Consider the following 15642-nt stretch of genomic DNA (forward strand, 5'->3'; position numbering starts at 1 on the left):
TCCCGACAGGCAGAAACTATCGCAGGCAGCAGCGGCCCCCAACGTGCTGGAGTGATCTTCCGCTGATAACCTGCCGATCAAATCTGTATGTATGTATGTATGTATGTATGTATGTATGTATGTATGTATGTATGTATGTATGTGTGTGTGTGTGTGTGTGTGTAACATTTGACACACACACAGGTTGCTAAATTATCAAAAATTTTGTTTATTAACCACCCGCTCTTGTGAAAACTCGATGGCTGCTATGCAATAAACTAAGACCTAAACTCATTAACACCATAGACAAACAATTATGAACATACAGCTATATAGTTAGACATTATTACAAGGTCTAAGAAAATAACATGGTAGAGGACACACCATACAGCAGGAACACGTCAGTACTGGACCAACGGGATTCTTAACCGAGTCCAAAGAGATATGAAAAGACTCCGATAAAACAAGAACTATCGGCTGAACAGATGAAGGTAGGACGTTTGGAGACTCAGTGAGGCAGGAAGCTCAATACATAAGCGTGTAGAAGCATATCAAGGAAGATTTCAACCAGTAGGGAATTTATCTGTGGTAGGTGGTGCTGCCGGGCCGTGTCGTGTAGCACAGCGTCAGGAGCAACTCTGGAGCCATAACCTGCTCCCTCATTTTCTTTATCTCTCATGGCAAGATAGCCGACATATTAAGATTGTATCACCTTTTTACACCAAGAAGCTATATCAGTTCCCATGTATAGAACCAAGCACACAATGTGCTTGAATACCTTTCACGTAAATGTGAATAACAAAGTGTGCTGCCAGACATACTGCCTCACACGCCTGTACTCACGCAGTTACGAATAAGTTACCCTCTATGTATAGAACTAAACAAAGAATCTTTTTGAAATGCTCTAACATTCAATGTCATAATACCTTGACCACTGGGTTTGTTATACAGGCCCTTCGTGAACTCTACCGTTTGGACCTCTTGCACAGTAAACTAGCCGCTGTAAGTGAATTTTTTTTTTATTTATTAATTTAGATTAATGCTCCCTCATGGTGACCACAAACCGGACATCTAAGCCAAATTTAGGACTTCGGAGTTTCGGTGATTTACGGTTTGATGATGTAAAGTACACTCCTGAAGTTCCATTGTGTGACCCAGAATTGAGAGCTCATATCCACACTGACCATCTGACTCACCCAGTTACACGACGCGACACAGAGTGATGACCCCGAAGTCCATAAAGCGGACTATAAAATTATATGGATCAAGGGGGCGCCGGTACCGCTCTTGCCTCGCAAGTGAGATGTCACGGGTTCGATTCCCGGGCCAGTGGAGTGTTGTTCGGACACACTTCCCAGCCTCCCTTGGTCTCAGTTCACCTAGCAGTAAAGTAGGTACCTGCTGTAAATCGAAAGTTGCGAATTCATATTCAGGGAAAGTTGTTGGAGCTTCCAATAACTTGCTTAGACATAAACCATTGACTCTTCAGGTTTCTACGCCCTTAACTCATGAGACATAAAGGCAAGCATGAACTTAGCATGCTTCCCTGTTGGGAGCTGTAAACGCTTCTGCGTTTCACCTTACACAAGGATGTAGGGGGGTGGCCAACAAAAACAAAAAAATATGGAACAAGATGTACCAAGTGATGTTATCCTACCGCCCCAACACAACCCGCCCAGTGCCAGTGGTCATGTTGGTGCGGACTGTTGCTAAGTAACGCTGGCACTATTAAGGTATTTCACAATACTTGTGTTGCTTTTGTTTGTATTAATTTATTAAAAAATGTATTTCATTGTAATTATCTTGTGTGGCATTATGCATACCTAATATAGGGACTTTGTAAGTATGGGTTTTATACCCATTAATAATGCGGGTGAGGGGGGGGTACCCGAGCGGGGCATGGAGGGTGTACAGTGCCGGGTGGGTCCCTCACACAAGACGCTGGAGGAAGGCGCAACTATAAAGGCGCAGTTGTTTACACTATCATTACTACGCCAATATTTGTATCAGGACTGTGAGTTATTGTTGTATTAAATCATACGGAGGAGAATCCCCACTACCCAGTACCGGGGTAACAGTTGATGAATCTCTCAGTATCCATGCCAGTAATATGACAGGTTTGACGGAATAAGTTGTCATGCTTGTCCTATAATCTTTATTTAGTTCTTAGATTAAAGTGATTATATTAAAGGTCACGGGTCAGCCGATTGTGGGTCAGCGACTGTCTCCAGTGTATTATATAGTTAGCTGATGGTGGTAACTCGTGATAGTGTGTGTATGTGTGAGTGTTTTATTTAAAATCACAAGACAGAGAATAACACCCACGCCGAGCCCAGCAATACTCTAAAATAATTATATAAGAGAATAATGAATTGCGAGCTTTCAAATGATACACGAGGGAGGGGTCGGGGGGGGGGGTGCAGTGGTTAGTACACGTCAGGGCGCGTCACCACACCGGCAGGCCTGCACACCGTACCTCTGAGGCCCACTGCTGCTCCGTGATGCACTAGGCTCCCCCTTTCACCACAAGGGCTAGCCGGCGGCAGCAGTTGAAAGCCTAAGAGTAGCAAGTAGAGCTGAACCTTAACACTAACTTAACACTACCGCACTAGACGCATCACACACACACGTACATACATACTCAGAATAAATTACCCCACACTAATAGGCGGATCCTGTACTGGTGGTAATAATCCAATTCCCTTTAATTTACAGACCAATAAAACCATAACTCAGTCTCCAGTGGCACATATCAGACTCCAATAATACAGTAGTCATTCCTAAACCCGAGACATCTACCCGATTTAATGTAGTTTATGTGACACTAACTCACATAACACTCCAAGATGGAGATCCATAATGACATATAATTGTTGGAATTATCAAACAGTGGAGGGACACAAAAGAACAGTTTAGTGCATTTAACGATTAGTGGTCGGGAGTGTAATGATGTACTGAGGTGAGTGACAGTGACCTTGAGTGACAGCGGCCATGACTGAGAGCGGCCACGAGTGACAGTGACCGCGAGTGCCAGTGATCATGACTGACAGCAGCCATGAGTGACAGTGACCGTGAGCCTAAATTAAGAACGCCCGGGTATATTTTAGTCTAACAGCAGATATTTGGCACATAACAGTTAGACGGGGAATTATCCTGTAATCATCCCAGATTTTTATTCTGTGCTTTGAAATTAATATAATATTTATAGAAAAAAACCCAAGGAATAGAGTGCCAATCCTCACTCACTGTCGATTAATTTTACACGCGCCGCACACTCGGTCACTCTACCCTGCGCCTCACAAACCAGTCACGGCAGTTACGTAGAGCCCACGCGTCAGTCAAGTCAACTGGAAACCTCGTAGCTACAGCCATTGGCTCTCCTGTGCAGTCTTAAGTCGCTAGTGGTCATCTTAACCACTGCTGGCGATAGAAGTGATAGTCTTAAGAGTAGTTGTGCGTTTGGGGCTCGCCTGCTAACTGACACTGTTGTTTTCTCATGATAAAATCATGGTCACATAATTATCTCCCTAAAAGAATCGACCTACACCTTACAAGACTAGTTAATTCAGCCCCCAAAAGAGGGTAATACTCTTCCCCGGAACAACTTTTCATTTGAATACCCGCCGTTATCATCAAGCGTTATATCTCACCATAGAGTTATATCCTAGCTAGCAAATAGACGAATTACTAACTCCAGGTCCTAGCACACGAGATACGTTCCCATAGACGGACATCGTCATAGACCCGGGTTCTTAATACACGAGCGACGTCACACACAAAGACGACCTCCTCGTCCCGGGAGCTCCTAACATACAGGAATCTGGCCCATTAGACAAAAATGAAACTAATATTAATGGTGTGCATGAGCGTGCTGGTGGTGGGCGGGCGTGAGAACGAGCCACATTACCTCACTCAGTTCATCACCCATTACATCCACCATCAAGGCTTCTACAACGCTTACATCATCTGTGACTCTACAGGTGAGTGTCACTTACTGCCCAGAACCATCAATACTGGGTTAAGTAAGTGTCATCTCCCAACATAGTTATCGTGTTTTAAGTAGTAAGTACTGGTATAAATTTTTAAGTCGTCAGTGTAGTTCCAGGATTTTATCGGGGGTGGAGGGGGTTCCTTCTCACAGCAGTAACTCCTTCACGTCAGATCAGGATGGCTCGCTGAAATCCTCGCGTGATGGCAAACTTCTTTTTTTTTATTAAATGAGATTGGTTAGGTTAGGCCATGAAAATTAAGAATCCCAGCTTATTTCACCTGATGATTAAACACTGATGCTGACCAAATCCAACTTAACCTAACCATCCCATTTAGCGTCAGGGAGTTTAATCTTCACGTGAAATAAACTGGAGTTCCTAATCTTCTGGAGTTCTTCCCGCCGGCTATATACTGTACCTCAGTGTTAAGCATCACCAAGACATAAACCCGAATCCGGTATGTCATCGTGGTTAAAATTGAACATCAGCCTCATAAATACTCCCCAAGGTCCTCCGGTAAGATATGAGTAATAATCTCATATTGGCAACTTGTCATAGTAATTGACTGACGTACACTGACACAAGAAAGGCAGCAAGGGGGTCGATATCGTAGGCTGGTGGAGGAACACGAGGTAATGGCACCCGTTTAGCATCCACACCCTTGTTACTCCGTTAATGATTCGTTACTACACAGAAGCTTACCTAACATATCGACCAACTTCATCAATAAATTTAAATGTCTATTTGTATGATTGTTTCCGATTATCGTGTTCACCTTGTCGTGTTAAACAGCCGGACCAGTAGGGTGAAAACCGTGAACATGAATTTAAAAAAAATGTGGGAGAAGAATTTTAATCTCAGAAAATTTGGAATAATACCATATAAATTCTGTATTATATTGGAGTCACACAACCAGAAGACAGTGTTCACAGCCCGGTCAGGGTGGTAGGAAGGGAGAGGTGGAAGTGAAGGAAGCAAATTCCCGTAGATAGGTGAGGGGGAAGAGCCAGTGAAGGTTCCAAAACTTTTAACTCCCCATTTTGCAGGGATAACAGACACGTGTTTGATGTTGCAGGAGGTGAGGAGGAGGCATGGCGGGGAGGGTTGTGCACCTCGCCCTCCAGCTTCTTCCCCCAGCAGCGAAGAGCCTTTATGGCGACCACCACCTGGGCAAGGGTGTCAACCGTCATCCACTACCACAGCAACGCCAGACAAGCCTCTCAGACCCCTAGCGGTGTGCCTGACTCTCCTGACAGCTTAGTGATGCAACAAAAACCACAGCAGTTAGACTCGCTCTACTTATTCTTCGTTGCTACGCTCTTCTCTCTACAGGATTACGAATACTTCAAACAGGTAGTACAGTTTAAACATTGTACAGTATAAACATTCCTTGTGGTCAGATAATGGAATACTGTACAATATCTGGTAGCTATCCAGGACCTTATTATCCCTCAGTTACTGTACCAGGATTGGAGGGGTATTGAAATGACCCAACCCATTTGTGTGTCTGTTCGTTCAGCTGTCAGTTTCTTTTGTCTACTCAATTCCTCTCAACTGAGAAGAAATGAGGTCTGGCAGATTAGTGGATACAACTCTTTGCCTCCTCTCCTAAGGGTAGTTGGTTCAATACTTGGGCATTACCTGCTACCGTAACCCAGATGTAAAAATGTACCTAACAACAATGCAACTGAGAAAGTGAATGTGGTCAAGTGCAGCACCGGCCACCCTGACTGACTCCTTGTGTATGGAAGGCTTAGTAAAAATGTTATACAGTATATCCCCGTTGTTCCCCATGGATCGCCAGGCCTATAAGACCCAACTTCACAACATAAGTAAACCGCGTATTACTGTATCTGACTGTCTATACTCTGTTACCGTTTGACTGCTGTTTGTGTGGCCAATAATTCAAGCTCTCTGAGTGGCGTGGTCATGATGGCTGCCGAGTATCAAATCGACCTTGTGCAAAAATTTCAAGACTCGTCGTGTTGACAAAATTTCTGGTATACACAGACATGACTGATGACAATATCCTTCCATGTACTGCACATGTACCCTGGGCTCAACCGTCTGCACTACACATGGAGGTGTAAGAACATAAGAAAATTAGGCGTCTGCAATAGGCCGGTTGGCCTGTGCATGGCAGCTCCTGTCGAGAGTTACTACCACTCTCTATCATCCATGAATCTATCTAGCCTCCTTTTGAACTTTCCAGAGTTCCAGCACTTACTACAAAGTTGCTAAGCTTGTTCCACTCGTCCACCATCCTATTTGTGAACCAGTTTCTTCCTATCTCCCTCCTAAACCTAAACTTATCCAACTTAAATCCGTTGCTCGGAGTCCTATCCTGCTCGGATATTATAAGAACTTTATCTATATCCCCTTTATTGATTCCTTTCACCCACTTGAATACTTCTATCATATCTCCCCGCACTCTTCGTCTTTCTAGGGATTGCAAGTTAAGTTTCTTTAACCTATCCAGATATGGAAGGTTTCTAAGTCCCGGAATCATTTTCGTCATTCTTCGCTGCACCGACTCTAGTGAATTGATATCCATTCTATAATAAGGGCACCAGAACTGAACCGCATAATCGAGGTGCGGCCTGACTAGCGCAAGATATAGTTGCAATAAGACCTCTGCACTCTTATTACTTACACTTCTAGATATAAAACCCAATACTCTGTTTGCCTTATTTCGAACATTAACGCACTGTTTTCTGGGCCGTAGGTCCGGACTTACAAGTACCCCTAGGTCTCTTTAACAAGTCGATTTCTCTAGGTTGATGTTGCGAAGGCTGTATACATTATCAGTATTTGTTATTCCAATATTAAGTACGCTGCACTTGCTGGTGTTGAATTTCATTTGCCATTTTTCAGACCACCCCTGCAGTTTATTTAGATCCTCCTGTAATGCATTTGCATCCTGCCCAGAATTAATCTGCCGCCCTATTTTGGTGTCATCCGCAAACTTGCTTATGTCACTGGCGCTCCCAGTATCCAGATCGTTTATGTAGATTATGAACAAGAGTGGGCCTAGTACTGACCCCTGGGGAACCCCACTGGTTACAGGGCCCCACTTAGATTTAACACCATCTACGCTGACCCTCTGCGTTCTATAGGTGAGCCATGATTTTATCCAATTTAAAACTTCCCCCTCGATACCATGAGCCTTAATTTTTCTCAGAAGCCTCTGAGTGGGCGGGGCACCTGAGTTACTGGTGTTTCTCGAGGAACCCGCTAACTCCACCTCATCAGTTCTCGGTGTGGTTCACACCCTTTAAACACACGCAGCCGCAGGGTGCTCCGCTCACTTTTACACCTCATGTTTGTAGTGCAGGCTGTTCCGCGCCCCACTCAGGGTACAATGCTGACGCGGGGTGCACGTACATTTTGTCGAACTTTAGATCAATATCACTCCAGTTGAAAGTGGCAGAGAAGTCAATAGTAACGAGTAATAGCAGTAACCAGTCTAAGTTTGTGCGATTCTTTTTCCCTATGGGTAGGAATATAATTAACCTTTGCTTATGACAACGAGCACCCGCTAAAGGTTAAGTTGGATACTGTTATTGTTGACAGATGATGACACGACGGAGCTCACACACTCAAAACTGGCTACTGTTGTGTGATGCTGACTTTACCACCAAGATTCACAATGTCTACTTCCCTCCTGACAATCTGGTAAGAACATTTAAATCATTTGTTTCTTAATTTATTACAAGTTGTTTTGGATGACAAACTCCTACACTGCAATAATTATCTCTTATCAAAATACATTTTTCAAATTAACACACACATGTTGTGCTGTAAGAATACAGTGTTTTAAGTAGCTACTAGTGTATGTTACAGGCGAAAATGTGACATCATCTGTAAAAGGATTTAAACCTGAAATTATATACCCAAAATAGCTACTAGTTTAATTTTCGAATAGTAAAGGTTCCGAGAATGTAAAATACTGGATGTTAAGGTGACGCGAAGAGTAAGGTCAGACAATTGTGTTGGAGAGTGTTGGATGCAGCTGAGAATTCAGAATAAGCCAGTAGTTGGAGTATTTACCACTAACACCATCACACACAAAAAAGCTGGATGGGCTCGCTGTACTCGCCATGTTCCCCCACCCACAACTTCTTCGGCTCTCATCCCTTTTATATTCCTGGATTCGCCCCTGACTGATATATGCCTACTGCTGCCACTCAATAATACATCAGGAAGAACACACAAACTTTGTACTCACAAAATCAAGAAGGAAACAACTTTACGTAACTGCCCCAGAACAACCCAAATTTAATTATTTAGTTTTTCTAAAAGGGTAAACCAATGACCATCACCATTCCCTCCGTTAAAGATCTTTGGAAATACATCAGGGGAAATGTTGGTGGTACAGCGATAATGTGCATATGTCACACAACTATGCTCTGGGTTTAATGCCCGGCCTGGGACAGATGTGAAAAGGTTTTCTCTGGATACCCCCTTTTTCTTCTGTTCTAACACTAAACAATGAAGGTCGTAACAAAGAACAGAATGATCACCCAAACAGCTAGTAAACTGATGTGGTGAAATGATAAACGATAATCAGCAATGTGATGTCCCTCCTTGCTACCCACAACATTGAGGAAAGGTAAAATTGACAAGTTAAAATAATGAGTGAATAATCTAAGGGATGAAATACGCTGATGCAGCACGTGAGGAACACACACACAAGAATCACTGTTCGTGACAGACAAATTTAAGTTATGAATGGCATATGAAGATTATTAAGTAAACCGAGTAATTTAATAACATTTATATTATTAAGTATTGATTCGTATAGTTAATTAGGTACATTACATAACAAGTAATACACAAATATTTAATTATCAAAACACACCAGAATATTACCTGAGCATTCTTACTCTAATCAACAACACAAAAACCTGATAGAAATGGCAGCTCAGGTAGCATGTCTAGGCTGCGATGGCCAACCACAAGGAACCAGGGATTACCGCAGTAGTTCACTACCAGCAAACCATCACAACACCACCAGCAGTAGTCCGAATCCTTCGTCCACACCCCCCAGGAAAAGAGAAACATCGTATGCCGCAAAGAGACTAAGGTTACCAGGCAGAACGCTTACCTCTATACCAGGGGTTCTTAACCTGGGGTCCATGGACCCAAGGGGTCCATGGATGGGCTTCAGGGGGTCCGTGAAGGTCAGATAAAAATTTAACATTTATATTCACTATATTTTTATATTAAGTTGTTCTATTTTTGTCAATATATACCAGATGTTATGTATGTATTATTGGTTACTGAAGAAAACCAGTAAATCTGTAGGGTGGCATGGGACGCTACTGTACACGGTCAGGTAACATACAGTCGTCATCGTCGTCAGATTGTTTACTTTATTCATACTTTGTGTATGTCATACACTGTATGAGGCAATGAATTTGCAATAAAATAAAGTATATTCATTGCATGCAAAGTTGTGTTTATGCACTAGCGTAGCTAGGGGGAGGCGGGGGGGGGGAGTCTGCCCCGGGCGGCACTTTTGGGGGGCGGCACTTTTGGGTCTGCTCATCACCCATATCTGCAGCTACTGGAGACGTTAATCCATCCCTTTGCATCGGCGGCAAGTTAATCCTCTTTACTGCTTTTGTTGCAAACTGTTTTCAAACAGAAGTAACTCAAAATTTAATTCTGAGGATGGATTCAACAAATGGTGGAAACTGAATCCTTGAATATCCGAGCACGAATCCAGTGCAGCTCACGTTCTGAATTTCACACAATGGAAGGAGTTGGAAATTAGGATTGCTCGTGGAGCAAAAATTGATAAAAAAGAACAAGAAGTTGTTGAAAGCCAAGTGAAAAAGTGGAAGGAAATCCTTTCAAGATTGCTTGATATTATTAGATTCCTAGCTAAACAGAATTTGGCTTTACGAGGCCACCGAGAAGGAATGAATTATGAGAGAAATGAGACTGAAGCAACGGAAAATAGAGGAAATTTTTTAGAGCTAGTTGATTTGTTGGCGAAATATGATCCAGTGCTACGTGAACATCATCTAAGAATCCAGCTGGGAAACAAGTTTGCTACTTCCTATCTGTCTCCTACTATTCAGAACGAGTTTATAGAAATTTGGGGAGAAAACGTAAGAAGCAAAGTCATCAAGCAAGTAAAAGAAGCAAAGCACTTTCCCATGATATTCGACAGCACTCCTGATATTTCACATAAGGATCAAACGAGCCAAGTTTTACGCTATGTTATGATCGATGGAGATAAAGTGAAGGTTGTGGAATCATTTGTCGATTTCATTGAAACAAAAGGTAAAACCGCCGAGAATATTTCAATGATGATTTTGGAAAAATTAGAGAAAGACGGAATTGATATTCAAAATTGTAGAGGGCAAGCATATGATAATGCTGCGGTGATGGCTGGTGTTCATACTGGTGTTCAGAAACGTATCAAGGAAATTAATAAAAAAGCAGAATTTGTCGCTTGTACAAATCACTCACTGAATTTGGCGGGTGTTCATGCAGCTTCTGTTGCTGTGAATTCTGTTACCTTTTTTGGATGTGTGGAACGTTTGTTTGTATTTTTTTCTTCATCAACCCATCGCTGGGATGTTCTAACTTCAGTCACTGGTCAAAGTGTCAAGCGCATAATAGAAACTCGGTGGAGTGCGAGGGGAGAAGCTGTAAGTGTTGTAAAGAAACATTTCTCAAAAATCTTAAGTGCCCTAGAAAAGTTAACTGGTGAAGAAGAAAATACAGCTACCAGGGCAGATGCTGGTGTTCTACTTGGTGCGTTGCAATCATTTTCCTTTTTGTGCTTTCTTGGCCTGTGGGGACCCGTCCTTCTAGAAATTAACGACACACAGACTTACCTCCAAACCAAGGGCTTGAACATACAACAATGTGATATAAAACTCAGGGCATTAGAAACATTTCTAGTTGAAAACAGGGACAAGCTAGTGAGTAATGGAGTTAACTATGCCAAAGAAATTTGCAATAATCTGGGGATAGTCATGGAGCGTCAGCGTCGACCCAAAAAGAAGAACAAATGTTTGGTGAAGGATCACGAGATGCTGAATTGCCATACGACATTGAATTGAGGAGAGAAATGTTTTCTTCGCTGGACAGAGTGATCCAAGAAATAACTTGAGATTTCAACAGCTTCATGAACTTGCTGAGAAATATGCCTTCCTTACCCCATTGAATCTTTTGGATGATAAATATGAGTGTCAAATAGATCACGATCACGACGACATTGATAAAGAGGAGTTCCTCGTTGAGAGAAAAAGACTTCAGCATTTTGTTGCTGTTGCTGCTATAACTATTAAAGACAGAATACAGACGTGGAAAGAAGGCCCCCTTGAACTTTTGCAGTTTATTCAAAAGTATAACCTTGGGAACTCGGTTCCAAATATAGTAATAATGCTGAGGATTTTCCTCACAATTGCTGTTAGTGTTGTTACCTAAAACTGATCAGAATTACTAAGATCTATATGAGCACCTTGCGGTTGAGAAATCTTGCCATACTGTCTATAGAGCGACAATTGACAGATGAAATAGTTTTTGACAATGTCATTGAAGAATTTGCCAACAAAAAAACAAGAAAAGTTACTTTGTAGAAAGTTGTAGTTTTCATTTCAGAAATAAAGATGGTCCTAATTTTTTACACTTTTTTTACTTTTTTCCCTATCCTATATGTCGTTTTTGCTTTTTGTTTAACTGTTACTTATAAAGTTTAAGTATGTTTGGTGTGTATTTAAAGCATACTATATTTGAGTATGTGAAAGTACAGTAATATTATAATGGTACACAAACTATTTAATATATATATATATATATATATATATATATATATATATATATATATATATATATATATATATATATATATCTAATATAATATGAGGGCATCAAGGGCACCGGGCGGCACACACTCTAGCTACGTCACTGTGTTTATGTGCTTATGTGCATTTTTCTAGGGAGGGGGTCCATAGCTTTCTGGTTCTGATCGGTACTCACTTGGGTCGAGTAGCTTCGTGAAGCAGTTTTTTCTCCTGGTGTCAAGTTGGAGCAGGTGGTTGTTATGATGGTAGAGTGAGGAAGGGAGAGAGTCGTCACAGCAGCTGCTCGTAAGTCATAGTAAACCAACTTCTACGGCATCTTACAGCACCTCTGCTGGCCATGCCACCTGGTCACACTTTAACATTTATGACAGCAGACATAATATCAATGTTGAACGAAGGAAAAATAATATCCTAATAAACTCTTAATTTCCCTAATATAACTTAAATCACTGTTTAGTTAAGAAGTTATAACAGGTGTACAAAGATGACACGTTGCTAGTTTTAGCTGTGTTCAGTGTTTTGTAAGGACAAAAAAATCTGTTTCATGTCAACCATTAGCCCTTAATATTAAACGTGTATAAAACTGCAAGTGTGTTGAGGAAATACTAGCACACATAGCAAGGCTACTGGACAAAATCACTAAAAGAAAGGGGAGGGGGGGGAACCAGTAGATGCACAATACCTCCACGCGGACTTAGCAAAATATTCTCTCATATCTCCCTCTCTTACATACCGCGGCTCATCACATCATTATTCTCATCACAGGTTGTGTTTGCAACAGTTCAAAACACCCAGGACCCAGTGTCGCCCAAGGATGTGACTCTGTGGGAGGTGTACCAGCCAGCACCTCACCTGCACCACAGAATCACCAGTATTGGGCAGTGGACACCATTTGGTGGTGTAGTACGTGAGCAAAGCCAAGGTCACTTCACTATTATGGCCAAGGAACCGTGGGCTAGAAGGTCTGATCTTTCGGGTCTTGTGGTCACCTGCTCAACACTGCCGGTAAATTGGTTGGGTTAGATTAGCCTAGGTTAAGTTAGGCTAGGTTAGGTTAAGTTGGGCTAGGCTGCTACAACGGCAAACTTATTTCAGATTGGTTTATGTATTGATTATATAAGGGTGAAACGTCCCCTTGATAACTCATGAGTGGCTCCTCGTCCTCATATAAGTTCATGTCTTATGTATGTGCATGATGATTGGGCTTTGATGATATCAGGCCATTATGATATTGTATGATTATTTTGTTGTTTCAGACCATTATATTATTTTATGAACATGTTACTGAGGCGATGCTGAAGTGGGGGACCTGTCAGAGGTTGTGTTTTAAAGGGGGGAGAGCGGGATTTAACTCAGGGAGGCGCGACTCATGACCTCAGTATTACCTAAGCTGGTGGGGTCATATCCATTGTATTGGGACGCACGGTTCCAGGGTTTGGGTCACATTGGGGCTCCTGCAACTATTTTTCCTGAGCAGATAATATTTGTGTCTAGTGATGTAAGGGTATATTGAGGGGTTTAATACCAACGTCATCTTTTTCTTGTGCAGATATTTTTCTAGTGCTTTAAAGGTGTTTCTGAGGATTAATACAAGTATCATACCATTACCTATTGTGTCTCTTTAACCCCAATCTCAGGAACACCAATCCAGGTCACGGTAAATATTAAAAGTAAATATCTAAATTTTGTTTGTGCTGATTCCATATTCTGAGGGGGTCACTGCATTACCATCCATAAACTACCCTCAATAAGAATTCCGATCGGTTACTCACACATACACACACACACACATATATATATAAATATATATATATATATATATATATATATATATATATATATATATATATATATATATATATATATATATATATATATATATATATATATATATATATATATATATATATATATATATATATATATATATATATATTCAGTTCATGTCTTATAAAACAGTGTAGTTAATAATCAATGATGATATTTATTATTATAACTACTCCCAGGGTGAACCCCACTCCTTCACCACACCACAACGAGACGGCTCGATCAAGATCTCTGGCATATATGGTGATGTATGGGACAACTTAAGTGCACAACTTAACTTTACGTGAGTGTCTTTATAGTGCCTCACCTACTATGATGTATGTTATAGTCTCCTCACCTACCATGATGCGTGTTACTGTTTACCACTTTCGTATACCTGCACTAAGTACATAGGAAACTGTATATATACTTCCACGGTCTATGTGCACTGTATACCTACATTGTCTATATTCATGCTGACCTGTATAACTGCATAGTTTATATACAGTACATATCTATCCAATTATAGTGTTGATGAAAACGTAAGGTGGTGGTGACCTGGTTATTACACCCATACATTATGACCTGTTCACTTTATTTATTGTCTCTTTTCGTGTACTTATTTTGAACAGAATATTAATTTATACAACATATTAATATTCTAGTTAGTGAATATCATGATGAGATGTGATGTAGAGAAAGTAGTGATGCCCTAAATATCAGTGGCCCATAAATTGAGTACAGTACATTATCCTATTGTTTAAACTAGTGGGTTTATATTGAAAAAAAAATTATATACCTGTAATAATATATTTGTGTAATAAAGATGTACTGGGGGTTGATAATAGCGATCAAATATTGTTTATTGCAAAGTACACATAAAACAGTTATCATTAATATATTAACTTTAATTTTGTCATACTGTATATACATAATTATGAGACTTATCATACATCTGGCAACCTTAACAGTAAAACCCCCTCGCCATTAGTACTTCAGTAGATTAACTACAATAGAAAGTTATAACTCGGTTGATTTTTAATTGTTAATGGACTAGTGTACAGTAATTCCTAAACTAGTTACGTGCTTAAATACCTTGGAAGTTGTAGCACAGTTATAACATCAACAACAACAGACAGAAGTGAGGCGGTCATTTCCTGGTCCACCTAACTTGTCTGTTCCCTGGGCAGGTCGCAGTGTTTCTCTCCCCCAGACAGGAAGTGGGGCAACTTTCAAAACGGTGTATGGACAGGCATGATTGGTCAACTGGTGCGAGGGGAGGCAGAAGTGGCCGTAGCTCCACTAGACAGAACCTTCACAAGATCCCAGGTCGTCCACTACCCATTTGGGCTTTCACATGAAGGGTAAACTGACCTCTAGTTTTATGGACCCTTCTCTTAAATAGTTGATAAAATGAATGAATCACTTGGCTACAAATCATCAGTTGAAACATTAGGTGGTGATTGATTTAACAAAACATCTTATTCCATGACAGGGGAGTGTACATTGGTTGTCTCATTGCTTTATTGAATTGTCAGGTATGTCATAGTCATCAAGCGACCTTCTGCTTCAAGCAATTCGTGGGACAGGTACCTTAAAGTGTTCAGTCCACTAGCATGGATGATGGTGATGGTGTTTATGGTGGTGGCAACATTTACTCTGTTGTTAGTGAAGTACTGTGAGTCTCAAGACCTTCCCATCACTGTTAGTGACATTATTCTCTCTGTCATCGCCTCTGTGTGCTACATGGGTGAGTGTATCCACCGGTCTTTCAGAAACTACATTGAAACCCTTGATGCTAGATTCAGTCCTTAACAATACTGTTAGGAACCCCTTTCGCCACTTACCAGCTTCAACCGCTGGTTACCATCGGTCAGTTTGTATAAACAGAAGCAGTAGATATATCACAAGTGGAGTCGAATTACCACTGGCTGTCCCGCCAGTCTCCGGTATTTTTCCAACTATCAGGATCAGTGTACAGACAAACAACAGGCAGGTAGATTTCCACCAGATCACACACACACACTTGTGCACTGTAGACT

Source organism: Homarus americanus, unplaced genomic scaffold, assembly GCF_018991925.1.
Source record: "Homarus americanus isolate GMGI-L3 unplaced genomic scaffold, GMGI_Hamer_2.0 scaffold16430, whole genome shotgun sequence".
In the NCBI taxonomy this organism is placed as follows: Eukaryota; Metazoa; Arthropoda; class Malacostraca; order Decapoda; family Nephropidae; genus Homarus; species Homarus americanus.